At 41.1% G+C, this 17,048-nt stretch overlaps 1 pseudogene; it reads right to left on the bottom strand.

Moving 5' to 3' along the window:
• Nucleotides 1-11,953: 11,953 nt before the first annotated feature.
• Nucleotides 11,954-12,071, bottom strand: LOC145071809 (5S ribosomal RNA; annotated as a pseudogene).
• Nucleotides 12,072-17,048: the final 4,977 nt, after the last annotated feature.

Raw genomic sequence — 17,048 nt, 5'->3', positions numbered from 1 at the left:
CACCAAAATTTCTAGTTGTGACATCATCCCCCTGTTAGAGGGAATTTCGTCCTGAAATTCTTTTGAAAGCTGGATTTGAGAATGCAAGAATAGATGAGGGTACTTTTGTTTCATTTGGTCTTCGCGTTCCCACGTGAATTCTTGCCCACGCTTTGCGTTCCACCATATTTTCACGATCGGGATGCGACTTTGCTTAGTACGCTTCACCTCCCTGTCCATGATTTCGACTAGTTCTTCAACGAACAGGAGATTCTCGTTGATTTCAATTTCGTCAAGGGGAATGACAAGAGTTTCATCGGATAGGCACTTCTTTAGATTGGAAACATGGAACACGGGGTGTACGCTGCTAAGCTCAGCGGGTAGCTACAGTCTGTACGCCACTGGACCTATTCGGGCAAGGATCTCGAAAGGTCCAATGTACCGTGGGTTCAGTTTTCCCTGTTTTCCAAAACGAATGACCCCTTTCTAGGGTGAAACTTTTAACAGTACTAGATCCTTGACCTGAAACTCCAATGGCTTTCGCCATCTATCAGCATAACTCTTTTGTCGGTCGCGCGATGCTTGTAGTCGAGCTCTGATTTGAACTATCTTTTGCGTGGTTTCACGTATGATCTCCGGTCCTGTTAATGTCTTGTCTGATGCTAGTTCCTTTGCTAGCTGGGTGTCGCCCACCTCAACCCAACACAACAGTGACATACACTTACGTCCATATAGTGCTTCGAAAGGAGCGACTTTGATGCTCGAATGGTAACTATTGTTATACGAGAATTCAACTAAGGGTAAGTGGGTATCCCAGGACTTCCCAAAGTCTATCACACATGCGCGAAGCATGTCTTCGAGCGTTTGGATGGTTCGTTCGCTTTGACCATCCGTTTGTGGGTGATAAGCGGTGCTCACGTCGAGATGGGTTCCAAGTGCCTTCTGAAGTGATTGCCAAAAACATGAAGTGAACCTACTATCTCTATCGGAGATGATAGACACTGGCACTCCGTGAAGCCTCACGATTTCTCGAATGTATATTATTGTCAGCCTCTCCATCTTGTAGGATTCTTTTATTGGCAGGAAATGGGCGGATTTCGTCAGTCGGTCAACTATTACCCATATAGTGTCTAATCCATCCGACGTCTTGGGTAGCTTGGTCACAAAGTCCATAGAAATCCCTTCCCATTTCCACTCGGAGATTTCTGGTTGCTGTAATAACCCCGAGGGCTTTTGGTACTCCACCTTTACTTTGGCGCAAGTAAGGCATTTGCTGACATAGGTGGCAATTTATGCCTTCATGTTAGGCCACTAATAATGTTGTTTAATATCCAAGTACATTTTATCCGAACATGGATGGATGGAGTATCGCGTCTTGTGAGCTTCATTCATAACTGCCTCCCTAAATCCTCCAAATTTAGGGACCCAAATACGGTTCATGAAATAGTATACTCCGTCCTCTTTCACCTCGAAATTCTTCTCCTTTCCGCGTAATGCTTCGCTTGCTCTGTTTTTCGCCTTCATGGCATCTGATTGGGCTCCCTGATCTAAGTGGTTAGGTGAGATTGGATGGTTATTGAGAGAGTTTTCACGCGACGATTAGAGTACTCTTTCCGGATCAAGGCATCAGCTACCACGTTGGCCTTGCCTGGGTGGTCCTTGATTTCACACTCGTAATCGTTTAATAGTTCAATCCACCTTCGTTGCCTCATATTCAGCTCTTTTTGATTCAAGATGTGCTGGAGACTCTTGTGGTCCGTGAAGATGGTGCACTTTGTACCATAGAGGTAATGCCTCCAAATCTTCAGATCGAAGACCAGTGCTCCCAATTCCAGATCATGGGTTGTATAATTCACTTCGTGTGTTGTTAGTTGGTGGGATACGTAAGATATCACTTTTCCACGTTGCATGAGAACGCAACCTAAACCCTGATTTGACACGTCACAGTAGACCACGAAATCTTCTGTTCCCTCTGGTGGAGATAGTACCGGGGCACTGCAGAGTGCTTGTTTCAGAGTTCGGAATGCAACTTCTTGTTTGTCCGTCCATTTGAACGGTACGCCCTTTTGTGTAAGCAAGGTAAGTGGCTTGGCGATCTTAGAGAAAATCTGAATGAACCTCCTGTAGTAGCCTGCTAGGCCTAAGAATTGGCGAATTTCTGTGGGTGTCGTCGGAACTGCCCATCCTTCGATGGCTTTGACCTTAGAAGGATCCACATGTATTCCTTCCTGACTAACAACATGACCTAAGAAGTTCACGCTACGGAGCCAGAACTCACACTTGGAGAGTTTTGCGTATAGCTTCTCCGTTTACAGGGTTTCCAGGATTTGTCGGAGATGTTGGCCATGTTCTTCTTCGCTTCGGGAATAGACTAGAATGTCGTTAATGAAAATGATAGCAAAGTTGTCGAGGAATGGTCGACAGATTCGGTTCATTAGGTCCATGAATGCGGCAGGGGCATTCGTTAGACCGAAGGGAATTACGACAAATTCATAATGTCCGTAACGAGTTCGGAAAGCGGTTTTGGGAATATCCTCTTCCCGGACCTTGAGTTGATGGTATCCAGATCGTAGATCTATCTTAGAGAAGTAACTAGCTCCTTGGAGCTGGTCAAATAGATCATCGATTCGTGGGAGTGGATAGCGATTTTTGACAGTGAGCTTGTTTAGCTCCCTGTAATCGATGCACATCCTAAAAGATTCGTCCTTCTTTTTGACAAAGAGAACCGGAGCTCCCCATGGCGAGTAGCTGGGTCGGATGAATCCTTTGCCCAGGAGTTCGCTGAGTTGGCTGGACAATTCCTGCATCTCAGTAGGAGCTAATCGGTAAGGCGATTTAGTGAGGGGAGTTGCTCCTGGAACAAGATCAATTCGGAATTCAACTTGTCTCTCTGGGGGTACTCCAGGAAGATCTTCAGGAAATACGTTTGGGAATTCACGCACTACTGGAATGTCTTGAATGCTAACCTCTTCCTTGATTTTATCCACTATATGAGTCAGGAACGTCAAATCGTTCTTTCGCAGATGCTTCTGTGCCTGGATGCATGAGATGAGGCGAAGGTTTGTGCTAGGTTTTTCTCCGTAAATAACTAGAGTTTCGTGATCAGGAAGGTGAAGGCGAACGGCCTTCTCGTGACACATAATTTCAACATGGTGGGGGCTTAACCAGTCCATGCCAATAATCACATCAAAACTCCTAATGGAAACAGGCATTAAGTCTATTCGGAAGACGTGTTGATTTACAGTTAGGGTACATCTGATGTAGATTTCCCCAGTGGATTCGGTTTTCCCATTGGCCATTTCCACCGTAAAGGTTTCATTGAGCTTCTGGGGTTGTTGTTTTAACAATTGTTTAAACTTATTTCTCACAAAACGTCGCTCCGCTCCGGTATCAAATAGGATGCATGCATAAGTGTGGTTTAGGAGGAACGTACCGGTAACAACAGCGGGATCCTGAATCGCTTCTCCCTGACCCATGGTCAGCACCCTTCATGTTCCTCCATTTCCGGGATTGTCGTTGTTGGGGCAATTTCGACGGAAATGCCCAGTCCTTCCACATCAATAGCAGGTGTGGCTAGGTCCTGCATTGTTTCCGCCAGTGTTGATGTTGTTGTTGTTGCGGTTATTGCTATTGTTGTTTCCCTGTTGTTGGTTCTGAGGAGGGTAGGTCCTGCAATACCTTGCCGTGTGTCCCTTTCGATTGCAACTGGTGCACTGCATCTCTTTGCATTCTCCATTGTGATGGAGACCCCACTTGGTGCACTTGGGAAGATTACCGGAATAAGATCTAGGAGCACTTGGAGCAGCTGAGGCTGGAGCATGTGGTGTGGATGGAATTTGAGTGGTTGCAGCATTAACTGCCACTGTTTGCTGCTTCTTGGATGATTCGGAGCCTTGACTTCCCTTCCTCTTGTTGTTCTTCCCCTTCTTGCTATCATTTCCCTTCTTAACTTCAGTCTCCACTGGCTTCTCACCCTTCTTATTGTTGTGGTCATACAACTTCTTGGTCAATCTCTTGGCACTGTCGAAAGTTTCGGGATTTGCAGCTATCACGTTTCCTTGGATCGGGGAGGTTAGTCCCTAGATGAATCGCTCGATCTTCTTACCCTATGAGGTAATCATGCCAGGGCACAACAGAGACAGTTCGCTAAACCTTGATATGTAGGCATCTATATCAGCGTTTTGGACAGTGAGATTCCACAGCTCTTGTTCCATTTTCTGAATTTCACCACGAGGGCAGTATTCGGCCATCAACATTTCTTTCATTTTTGCCTATGGCATGGAGTTGGCTACGGGGAGTGTCATGGCTTCCACGTGTCCGTTCCACCAAGTGAGTGCTTGGTCAACGAAAGTGCATGCTGCAAACTTCACCTTCATCTCCTCAGGGCAATCGCATATCTCGAATACCGATTCCACCTTCTCGATCCATCATTTCAGGTTGATCATTCCTCCAGTGCCATTAAAGGTTCGTGGTTTGGCGTTGGTGAAGTCTTTGTAGGAACATGTTTTGGTAGGTCCTTGATTCGTCCCGTTGTTCGAACTTCCGGCGCCTAGTCCGTTGACTCCTCCATTGTTCCCTTGGTGAATTTGGGCCATAGCCACGGTGACCGCAGCCGACACCGCTGCCTGAAAAGCAACAGAGTTGAACTCGGGAGGGTTTGGCTCAGGGTTTCTGCGGGTTGGTCGTCGAGGCATCTTTCTGCCATGGAACAGAAAGATGTTGAGTATCTGTGCTTTTTGTGAGAGTGTGATCCTATGAGCTAGGTGTGAGGCACGAACTTAGGTACTTTCACAAATTGGCACACAATCATGGATATGCAACACATAGCATATTACAACGTCAAGTAAAACATATAAGATTTTTACTAATATTATCCGCATTTGATACATGAAAATTTTGCTCGCAAGAGCATACATAAGTGATACTAGTTCGACAACATAACGACTCTATGAGTAGTGTAGTCACTTAAACATAGGGTCGGGGTACAAAGCATAGATCCTAATGACATGGTACTAAAGACTGATACTGATATCCCTAGTCGCGGTGAGATGTGCCCGGGGGTGGGGCTGAGGAAGTGGATGCTCCCTGAAGACGAGCCACCTGTTGTTCTACGTCCAGGAGTCAGGACTCCCACCTCACCTGCCTCATGTGGAACTCTTGAAGGACGTCGCGTGTCTCCTGCTCTGCACGCTCAACCCTAGCCCACATCTGGCATACCTGGCCGGCGGTGCTCTGAGCTAGGTCGCCGGTGTTCCGTAATCGTCTCACCATGACCGGAAGGGCTCGATCGGCCGGTCCTCCATCCCTCAGGTCAAAGAACTCGCGTGACATGTCGAATGGGGGTCGCTGTCCCTGCTGCCTGCTCCATCTCCAAAGATCAATACCCCAAGGGGGTGTAGGGCCAGTGGGGCCCACCAGGTAAGCGGGCACCCTAATCGGGTAAGGGGGTTGATGACTTCAGACTCCGCGACCGAATCACCCCCTTCGTTATCGCTGGGTTCCTCCTCGAAGCTCCCTTCATCTTCTTCCTCCTCCTGTTCTTCTACTGGTTCGGCAGGTTCGCCCTCGACTTCTGCCTCCGATTCCCCGTCAGATTCTTCCTCGGGGTCTTCCTCAAGCTCTTCTTCAGGCTCTTCGTCCAACCATCTATTATTTCCCTGTTTAGGGAAGTAAGGATTTCCGGGGTGATGGAAACCAGCCATGCTATCTGCGAGAGTGCGTAAATATGCTAACATTATTCCTAAGACGCTACAACTATTGTATGGACTGAACAGATGTTCTCTTCTGGGGGGTAAAGGGGTATGTTTTTAGGTTCCCTAGCTATCACGATCTCCTCAGGACATGTGATAGTTGTACCTTGGAGGAAATGTAGTTGATCAGGCTACATCCACTCCTTGATACGACTAAGAACAATCCTGGCTTAACCGAGATACTAGCATTATCTTGTTTTGTTTGGTATTATGTTCATTTTCCTAATACAAGCAAGGATGTTTTTATTGTTATGTTTTACTTGTTTTGTTCAGAGTTGTGTTAGTCCCTCGTTTTGGTTTATAGTTGCATATCAATGTGTGCTTAGATATGCTAGTTCAATATAAACAGAGCTCTGATACCAACCTGTCCCAACCCCGAACCGGGCGGCGGAAACGTTCGAGGGCTCTTGTGACTTAAATTGAATACCATCACAATGATTATACATGAATCATAACATCAATCATCACCATGCATTGAAATTTTACAATTGATATTGTTTACATTCAGTACATTGTTTTAAACATTACAATTTCATAACCTAAACTATTCGATAGATAATCTAAGCAAAACACCCTGACATAACTTGATACTTATTCTTCGGCTTACCTGTTACCTGAGAATACAAGTTATTTTGGAAAACATCAACATATGAAATGTTGGTGAGTTCATAAGTAATGTTATGGAAAAATGATTTTTTGTGAAGTTTGAAAAACCCAGAAAATCCGATATTTTCTGAAAAAAAAGTATTTGTTTATAAAAAGTGTGAAGATCCGTAAATATGCTTGTCGATTTAGAAAACATGTATAATTGTTGAACTTTGTATACATCACTTAGGTGAAAATGTTGAACTTCCTGGGAAAACCCGACGTTTTCCCAATATGTAAATTATATGACTTGTTTATTGTTGTACCGAAACGACGATTGTTTTTGATTACCCAGGTGACATTGGATTAATTAAGGTTTGTGAGTTGTTACAATCACGCATTAATGAAAATGACTAGTTTATGACTACAAATTACGTACGATCTTTGAGGCGTCGTCCGTACTACTCACATAATCCAACCACCCTGACTTCTCTTGTTTAACGTCACGAATCTGTTTACTCAAATTCTCATAAGCTGGTCAACCAAGGAGAAAGGAGGGTACGAAGCCCCCTTTATTTCCATAAGTTATTCATGGCTATCGGGAATGCGAAAGGCACTTGGCCCAACTTGCATTTGACTTCTCGACCTCACTAGCAGTACTAATGGACCATTATGGCCCAATAACACATTATAGCTATTTAAGTCCTTTTACATGGAATTGAGTCATAGAAGGCCCATTAACACGTAAGTGTATTCCCTTCGGGCCCAAAGATCATGTTATTGGGCTAGCAAGGCCCAACAAGCATGATTTGAAACTTTCAAGCCCAAAGTTTGTTCGTTGACTCATCATGGTTGTCGTGTGTTTATTGAAATTCTATGGTTTATTGATTTTTGTTTTGTTATGGATTCGAGACCGAATCAATTCGTTTTGTAACGATATTTGTTGTTGAGAGTGTATTTGTTTTTCCGTTTCTTCGGTAATCGTGGGTCTTGTATTTTGTCTTAGTGAATTAATTTGTTTAAAAGTAAGATTTTTAGTTTTTCACAACCTTTCTTTTATAAAATAGCACTTTTAGTCCTTTATATAAAAGAATTTCATTTTAGTCCTTAAAACATTATTTTGACACTTTTGTATCACAAACTCGTTGAAAAGACAGTTTTAACCAAATTTAATTTTGTAAACAACTTTAGCCCTTCCAGAATGATGTTTTCTCGGTTTGAACCCCGAATTTTGCAACTTTTACAGTTTTGGTCCAAAATAGAAAATATTTATATTTTTGGTCCTTTTTGAATTTGAAAAGCATTTTTGACCATTGGAATAGTTTTAATACACTTCAAATCCCCTGTTTTACAGAAAATTTCGTTTTCAGCCCCTCAATTTTAGAAATCTCGCATTTTGAGGCTTATTGGGCCGAAAAGCCAAAATTTAGCCCATTAAACTCAAAATTTACATTTTAAGTCCCTCAAAAAGGTTGTTGTTCAGAAAAATTATTATAGAAACTGTTTTGACCCTTTTGACCCTCCAGAAACTATAATTTGTCGGTTTGGACCCTAAGTTTTCTATTTTTGACAATTTAAGCCCAAAAATGGGTTTTATGTTCAAGTATGTTCATCATAACCATATGAACTATTTTTCTTGTCTTGATTAGTGTTAAATAGTTTAAGTTATTTTTATTTCCTTTCTCATGTTTTAGATCTCGGTTTTTACACACTTTTTGGATAACATATTCATCACAAACACATGATATCACACACATACATGCATCAAATCACACATAGCATACATTACACATAGATCTACACTCTTACTTGTATTCTCCCCCATAAAAACTCATGAAAACCGAAAAGCAGGGGGTATGGAACTCACCTTGTGGTTTGGATTTGGTTTTGATGAAGATTTGAGAGAAGATTTCGGCCTTAGCAACTTCTTGAGGAATTTTTCGAACTTAGATGGTTCTAGGGAGTTAGATCATGAATTTGCATGAGTTAAGATGAGATGTTTGATAAAACAAAGAATCTAGATCATAAATCTAAATATTAACTTACCTTGGATGATGATTTTTGTGGAAAAATTTCTTTGAAAAGCTCCTAAATCTCGAAAATTTGATCAAGAAATGAGAGAGTTTCTTGAGAGGATTTTTGAGTGAAGTGAGGGTGTGTGTGTTTGGGTTCGGCCGAGAGCAAGAGAGAGGGGAGAGAAGAGAGTGCTTGCATGGAAATATGGGAAATGCATGGATGTATGAGTTATTTTTGCATAGAAATCCTTTAGGAAATTGTGAGGTGGCATACGAAAAGTCAACCCTTCTTCTTGAGTTTGGCTTGGGCCGAGAATGGGGAGGGAAAAGAGAATGTTTGGGCCTTAGATGCTTAATCCCAATTTTCATGGTTATGTTGAGTGATTTTTGGTCCAAATAAATATAAATGTGATTTTTATGACCTATTAGGGCTAAATTAGGTTAGTTATGGCCCAATATGGTCCATTTAAATAATTTATTTCATTCTAGGCCCAATATGGCCCAAAATATTAAAATAATTGAAGGTGGGTCCAATTAGAGCCCATTCAAGAGGTCCAAGCCCACGATATTCCAATTGTAAGCTTATTGGTCCATTGGGCCCAATAAGGAAATCCTAATCCAAAATGGACTTAAACAAGGATTACTAAGGTTTCCAATTTGTTTGTTGACTATTTGCAGTGCTTGTATGAAGTGTTTGATTGAAATTTTGTTGTCATAGAGTAAGCATCATATATGCTTTCATGTTTTTGATTCAGAATTGACATAAGTGTTGTAGTTACAAGGCACCAAAATTTCTAGTTTTGAAAAAATCGTTCCAGGGTGGAGGACGTCATGTTTAGCATCCCAACCTTTATACAATAGCAATCATAGTAACACAACCATTACAACTAGTATATATATATATATATATATATATATATATATATATATATATATATATATATATATATATATATATGAAAAGTGTTTACATTAATTTGGAACTACTTTTTAAATACACCAAAAGTATGTTGAATATAAAGACACGATTCTTATTGCTCCGGCTCCTCTAAATCCAAGAAGTACCTGTCTACTGATTTCATGAGAATACAAGCAGTTTGAAAGAATATCAGCATAAAGCTGGTGAGTTCATAAGCATTTAGTTTTTGGTGGAAAATGTTTCTTTGATCCTTTTGAAAAGTGTTCCTCAAGAAAATCCTATATTTTCTTATGGAAAGTGTGTTTGAAAACCCTTTCCTTCCATGACCTCTAGATTTATACATGATATGTACAATCCAAGGTGTCATGCAATGAATATAAACACACGTTAGTTACTTGTTAAACAATCCGTTTATGAAAGGTCGAGTTATCTCGGGAAAATCCTATATTTTCCCTAAAAGTAGGTTGTTGGTTATCCGTTCTAAAATGAATTGTACAAGTATCTACCATACTTATATCGTTAAACGTAGTTTCCATGAAAAACCCTCGTTACTCCCAACGAAATATATTAGCCTTATTACATAAATAAAACTAATAAATACGTGGTGACTAAATCTTGAAGGTATTATTAATACCATCTAGTAATCAAAACAGTTATTACTTTGAGGTTAGTTCACTAGATTCATTATTACAAAACTAAATCTCTGTTATCTGGGTTGTGAGTTTTATAACCATACATTAACTTGATATGGCACGTATCGGGGCCCATATCCCTTATGCCTTTGTCACCCGTAGACCTGCCGGTCCCACTATAGCTAGCAACGAGGTGCAGGATAGTCAGTCCCGTATAGAACTATACACAACAGTCACCCTCTACCTACAAGAGATTCTAGTTACAAGTGCTAGTCCTACACTCTGCTTATGAGAGAGTGTTACCAAGGACGTGTGTCCAACTTAGACTAACAAATGTACAAGTAATAATACTAAAAATCATGTTTATGATTTGCATGATTCCTTTATAAAATGATACATTTTACTACATGATTCACAAGTTCGTTACCCTAGTTTTGAAAACTGTTTCTACGAGTTGATTTCTTAATCGTTTGGTAAAAACTGTTTTCCATGTTAAAAGCATACTAAAAATATAATTATGTTAAACAAAATAATATACTTTGAGAACAAGTTTCCATGTACTTTTGCTTTTATTCCCCCCTGAAAACATGAAAACTCAGAAAAATGTAGGGGTACTTTTGATCGTTAGGGATGTTGAGTGTCAAGTGCAGCCTCGAGCACAAATGGACCGTTTTTGAAGCCTTAGAAGTATTTGTGGATGATAAAAGTAGAGAGAAAGAGAGAGAGGTGTGTGCGGTTGAAGAGAGGGGAAATAAAGTGAAAATGAGCCTCATCTATATTAAGATAAAGGGTGTGCGGCCACATACTCGGGTGTGTGGCCACACACTTGGGTGTGCGGCCACTCACTCATGTGTGTGGCCACACACTCCTCTTGATGGGGTGTTTAGCCTTTTTGCAACCCTAAATCTTAAACCAACCCATCCCTAATTCAAACATTGGTTGTACAAGGCTTTAGATCATCAAAACAGGCTCAAAAGAATGATAAAAGATAGCTAAAACGAGTTTAACATTGATAGTATTGAATAGTTGAACAAGGTAGAAGTTCCGGGGTGTCACAGAAGCTGGTTGAAAAGATCATCTATCCCCGGGAGGGGATAACGGTTCTGCACCGATAACTTATTCAATACCCGGTAGTCGATATACATACCATGAGACCTATCCTTCTTCTTCACAAACAAAATCAGAGCTCGCCAAGGCAAACTGCTCGGTCTAATAAATTCCTTGTTTAATACCTCTTATAGCTATATAGATAACTCCTATATCTCGGGAGGAGCCAATCGATACGGTGCTTTGACCATCGGAGCCGCACCTGGTACTAGATCAATCCTAATCTCCACCTGCCTCTCTGGAGGTACCCTAAGAAAATACTCTTGGAACACATCTAGATAATCATGCATTATCAGCACATCATCCACGGTCACCTTACCCTTATCCCGAATATCCAAGACGTAGGTGACGAAACCCGAGCAACCTTGATGAAGATAGCATCCGACCCTCTCTACATAACACATAATCGGCCCACGCTGCGGTGTCTCACCCTAAATCACCAACACTCCCCCACTTGGGGTCCAAACCCGAACTAACTGCTGCTCACAGTCAATCCATGCCCATGATGACCTTGTTCCCGCGTAGAGGGATGGGAACCAGATCAACCAAATACTGCTCATTGAATAACTAGAGGGTACAACCCCGATGAACCCTCGCAACTCGAACCGTCCTATCATCAGCTATCTCAAAATCAAGAGGATAATCCAGCTCTCCCAAAGCTCCAAGAAATCTCTTGCTAAGAACAAGCGACGCAAAAGATTGATTGGGTAGCCCCCGAATCAAATAATACCAAAGTAGAGATACCGTTTACAAGCAACGATCCTAAAATGAAACATATAAACATACACTAGCAATTCAATAAAAATAAAGAGATAAGGAGAAAATACATACCCTTTACAACATTGGGAGCTGCACACGCCTCCTATTCCTTCAGCTAGAAAACCCTGCACTTCACCGCAAGTGCATTTACACGGCCCTGACTGTAACATCCCCCTCTGGCACGTATCACAATATTGTCCGCTTTGGGCCACTCGGCACGAGGACTTCCCAGGGGGTCACCCATCCTGGTACTACTCTCGCCCGAGCACGCTTAACTGCAGAGTTCTTATGGGATCTGCTGCCCTCACGGATTTAAAACGCGTTGTGATAGGGAAGGTATCCACACCCCTTATAAGGAATGCTTAGTTCTCCTTCCCAGCCGATGTGGGATCAGATCTAACGCACTTTCACCCTAACGCCCGTAGATCAGGGCTAGTCAATTTAAAGACGATAAGCGTCAAAAATGAGTTTCTGATAGAAGATTATTTAGAATGAAGAATCTTAACTAGGTTATAGTATATGTTATAAGGATTCCGTACATATAAAGAACGTCGAAATCCGAATTATAACGAAGAAGTTATGACCTGTCGAAGTTTCGCGACAGAACCGACACGACGCTGAATGACGTAAAAAGCGAATTTATGTTAGAGCGATATTTAGCCTTAGCGATCTAAACGAAAGTCGTAGATTTCATTAAACCGAGAGCGTGCATCAAAGGAACGCCCAAATCTGACTTCGTATGAGGAAGTTGTGATTTTTCTAAGTTTCGACTTAGCGTTATGCAGCCCGAATACTCGATTTGAGATCGAGCGGTTTTTAGCCGAAACAATCTAAATGAGAATCGAAGATCTCGTTGTTAGTAGCGAAACGATGAAAAGTTAGGCGAGAACGGACGAAGAAGTTATGAATTTATAACGAAGTTTTTCTGTCCCGGCCTTCTAAAAGTAAATAATAAAAAAATAAAAGTCAAAATTAGCCGACGGAGTCTAAATGAAAGTTATAGAGTATGGTCTAACCTTCGCGTGGATATAAAGAACGTCGAAAACGGAGCTCGTATGCGAAATTTACGCAATTTAGAAGTTCGACAAGTCAATTACGCCCCACGTAATTTGAGTACGCCCCGCGTACTCAGGCGGATGCAAGTTGCCTTGCCAATACTCGAGTGCCACAGATCGATGCATGCAGTGACGTCAAAGTACGCCCCGCGTACTGAGTACGCCCTGCGTAATTTGAGATTACGCCCCACGTAATCCCAGACCCTCAGCCTATAAATAGAACTCGAAATCAGTCATTTTCTCTTGTTCAAACTCTTCCCTCTCTCTAAGTTTTGCCTCGATTTGCGTGCCAATCATATCCCAAAGCCCCAGTATTATTCCCGAGCCCCGAAGCAAGATTCGAAGCCCCGAGTATCCCAAAGAGCATTATTCCCGAGCCGAAGCTCTGCCCGCGAGGAGTTCGATTTTGGTGGAGATCTTCCAGATCTATCGAAGTATACTACTTCTATAAGCCGTAGTGCTGTCGGATCATCTTCTGATCAGGTGAGTGTATAGTCACTTTCATCTTACACATAAATATGAAGTATTTTATGAAATACGTGTTATGTGTATATTTATATATATTGTTGTTTATGTGCGTAAGTGCATAGTTACTTTCTTCTAATATATAAATATAAAGTATTAGCTATGAAATACGTGCTATGTGTTATATATTAATTATCTATTTGAGATGGATTTGGAATTGATGTTTTTATACGGGTGTTAAATGATTTAAATTGTGTTTGTATTTATATCTACAAAAATGTTGGGTAGAACATGGGTAGATGGAATAGTTGGTGACGATGCGACTTCGTGCCTATTGAGTAAGCCCAGGTGACTATGAGACGTAGTGCCTATTGTGTAAACCCAGGTGACTATGAGACGTAGTGCCTATTGTGTAAACCCTGGTGACTATGAGACGTAGTGCCTATTGTGTAAACCCTGGTGACTATGAGACGTAGTGCCAATTGTATGAACCCAGGTGACTATGAGACGTAGTGCCTATTGTGTAAACCCTGGTGACTATGAGACGTAGTGCCTATTGTGTAAACCCTAGTGACTATGAGACGTAGTGCCAATTGTATGAACCCAGGTGACTATGAGACGTAGTGCCTATTGTGTAAACCCTGGTGACTATGAGGCGTAATGCCAATTGTATGAACCCTTAGGAATGAATGAAGAAAGTGTAATCGATTCTTAGGGTAAAACCTTAAAGAAGATAATGGGGATGGGTATTTGGGTTGATTGTTGATAATTGAATATAATAAATGTATTATTGTGGGTTGAAAACCCTATATGTTCACCAGGCTCCTAAGCCTGACCCACTCAGTTTTCTTTGTATCACAGGTATCAATACGAAGACATAATTCACTGAGAGAACAAAGGATATGTAAATCTTTAGTGTAAATAAATGTAAGTTCTGTTTATGCTTATGTTCCTGTATTGACGATGACATCCCAAACGTTTTAAAATGAATAAAATACGTTTCTTCGAAAATGTTATAATAACGTATTTATCATGTTTTTCTGGGGACCAATTCCGCAACACTTTTATTAAAGAAGTACTATGATTTTTATAAAGCATAAACAAAATCGGTCTTTTCTGGCCATGAAATTGGGGATGTCACAGTTGGTATCAGAGCATTAGTTTAAGCGAACTAGGAATTTGTTGGATTTATAGACTTAATCTTAGTATGCTAAGTGGAGACTGTGAGATGTGTGTCTGATAAATTTTAGACACGAGCACTAGTTTATTTTAGGAAAGTTGCCTAAAATGCTTTTATGTGCTAAATGTCATATGTTGCCATATATGATATTATTTGTTCGGATCTACGGTTTGTTGCCAACCGTATCTGAAGGTTTATGTGTTTAGGATTCTAAGCGTATTGTATACGATATTAGAACTAGCATGTAATCGTTTGGAGTAATAAGGTGAAATTATTCGATGTGTAGATAAAAAAAATGGTGAGAACAAGAAGCGGAGTTGAAAATGCTGATGAAAACAGGAATCAACCGCCCGTAATTCAACAAGTGCCTGTCGTAGCTGATGCACCTGAGCCGATAACAATGGATGGTGTACAAATGATGATTCAAATGATGTTGGATCGTCAGATGGAAGAAACAAGACGCCTGCTTAGGCAGAATCGTGAAGAACCGTCAATTCAAGCAGAAGAGCCCGAGGAGAATGGAGGGCAGTCTGAAGGAGAAAACTTTAGTGGGATCATTGGTCAAGTCGAACAACCAGTGGTTAGACGCAATAACCAGTATGGAGGAAATGATGGTCGTGGGTGCAAGTATAAGGATTTCATGGCATCCAAACCACCATGTCTATCCGGAAGCCCGACGCCGGTGCAAGTTATGGAATGGGTCTCCGAAATGGAGACTATGTTTGAAAGTTGCGAATGCAGCAACAGGCAGAAGACCGCTCTTGCAATTCCTCTATTAAAATCTGGAGTACTGAGCTGGTGGAAGTTACTGGCCGGTTCGATGCCCAAAGGGGAAGCTAGCAAGATGTCTTGGGAGGAGTTCGTGGTACAATTGAAAATGCAATACTGCTCTGAGCAGGATCTCCTGGAAATCAACAATGAGTTCCAGAATCTGAAGAAGGGAGAATTAAGCATCACTGAATATGCCACAAGCTTTACGGAAAAGATGAAGCTTATTCCATACCTAGTTCCAACTGAACTTTCCAAGGTCAACAAGTTTGCCAATGGATTACCAGCTGACTTTGGCCCGATAGTCAAGCAAGCAACCACTTTGAAAGCCGCCATCTGGGCAGCCAAAAATGTTGAAACCCAAATAAAAGAAAAGGGTCTGGAGAGAGTTGAAGTTGGAGAGAAAAGGAAACATGAAGGATCTTCAATAATCAACAAAGAAACCAAATTCTCGAAATTTGGAGGAAGAGATGAAGCTAAGTGGTGCGAGAAGTGTAAAAAGAAACACTTTGGGAAGTGTAGCGAGGATATGACTTGCTACAAATGTGGGAAGACGGGGCATTACGCCAACAAGTGCGCATCTAACAAAAAGGAGTGCTACGGATGTAACGAGGAAGGGCATATTTCTAGAGACTGCCCAAAGAAAAACGCACCACCACAGCCAAGGGCATTCCACATGATCCTCGACGAAGCGAATCAAGAATGAGGAATTTATATCCAAGGATCAACTTATGATGTAGCCAATTAAAGGCATAGTCAGGGTGAACTTGAACTTTTGTGTAATCATTTCAAGTTATATTGTAAACCCTGGTTTTGATATTTATGTGATATTTATGGTTTTAGTACCTGATGTGTTAAATGATTGTGTGATTTTTGTATAGTGACTTGGTTCAACTGAGAGACAATACTTGGGACGAGTATGAGTAGGTGTGAAAGGTAGTAGATGCATATACTACCGGAAGCACAGGACTCGCACTTGGATCAGGGAAAGTCACAAGGTTACCAAGAAGCTAGTGATTGATTCCATTTTATTCTAGTATGTCATTACCATTGTTTCGGTAATGACTAGTAAGATGGTTCTTGTTCCGACCCTAGTGGTCATGGTTAAATTTGAGTTCGACTACGAGGAGTATGTTACGTGGTCTAGAGGACCAAGTTAGATGTAACATCTGACTTAAGTCAGAAGGTTGAAGTTAATGCGATTGATAGTGTCGCGCTCGTTGTTAAAAGAAGTTTGTAGGCAGAAATGCTACATGCTGAAATGTGATTATATCACATTAGAATATGAAGGAAGGTATATTCCATTTTGGAATTTAACTCTAAGAGACCTGAGTCTAAGCATTACATCATTCGATGAGAGGTCAGTAGAGCACGACCCATCAGTTTGTTACAATAGATAAAGGAAAGTATTTATCCTGAGAAGAAAAAGGAGTCCATAATAACGACTTATTTGGTAACTCGAAAGTTGCGATTGAAAGTACAACATAGTACGATAAACAGAGGCAAGATTGAGCATCGTCTGCGATCAAGAAATCCATAGAGTTAAATACTCTTTTGAGGAAACATAGAATTTACGGTTATTACCTAGGATGAAGAGATAGCGTATGGAATCATTATGCAAGTTCTATTTTCATTGATGATTCCGGGACGTAATCATCCTAAGGGGGAGATAATTGTAACGCCCGTAGATCAGGGCTAGTCAATTTAAAGACGATAAGCGTCAAAAATGAGTTTCTGATAGAAGATTATTTAGAATGAATAATCTTAACTAGGTTATAGTATATGTTACAAGGATTCCGTACATATAAAGAACGTCAAAATCCGAATTATAACG

The sequence above is a fragment of the Lactuca serriola genome, chromosome 8 (genome assembly GCF_051521515.1).
Source record: "Lactuca serriola cultivar US96UC23 chromosome 8, Lser_US96UC23_V15, whole genome shotgun sequence".
Classification (NCBI taxonomy): Eukaryota; Viridiplantae; Streptophyta; class Magnoliopsida; order Asterales; family Asteraceae; genus Lactuca; species Lactuca serriola.
The sequence above is the reverse complement of the archived record's forward strand: the minus strand, read 5'-3'. Positions and strand labels throughout refer to the sequence as shown.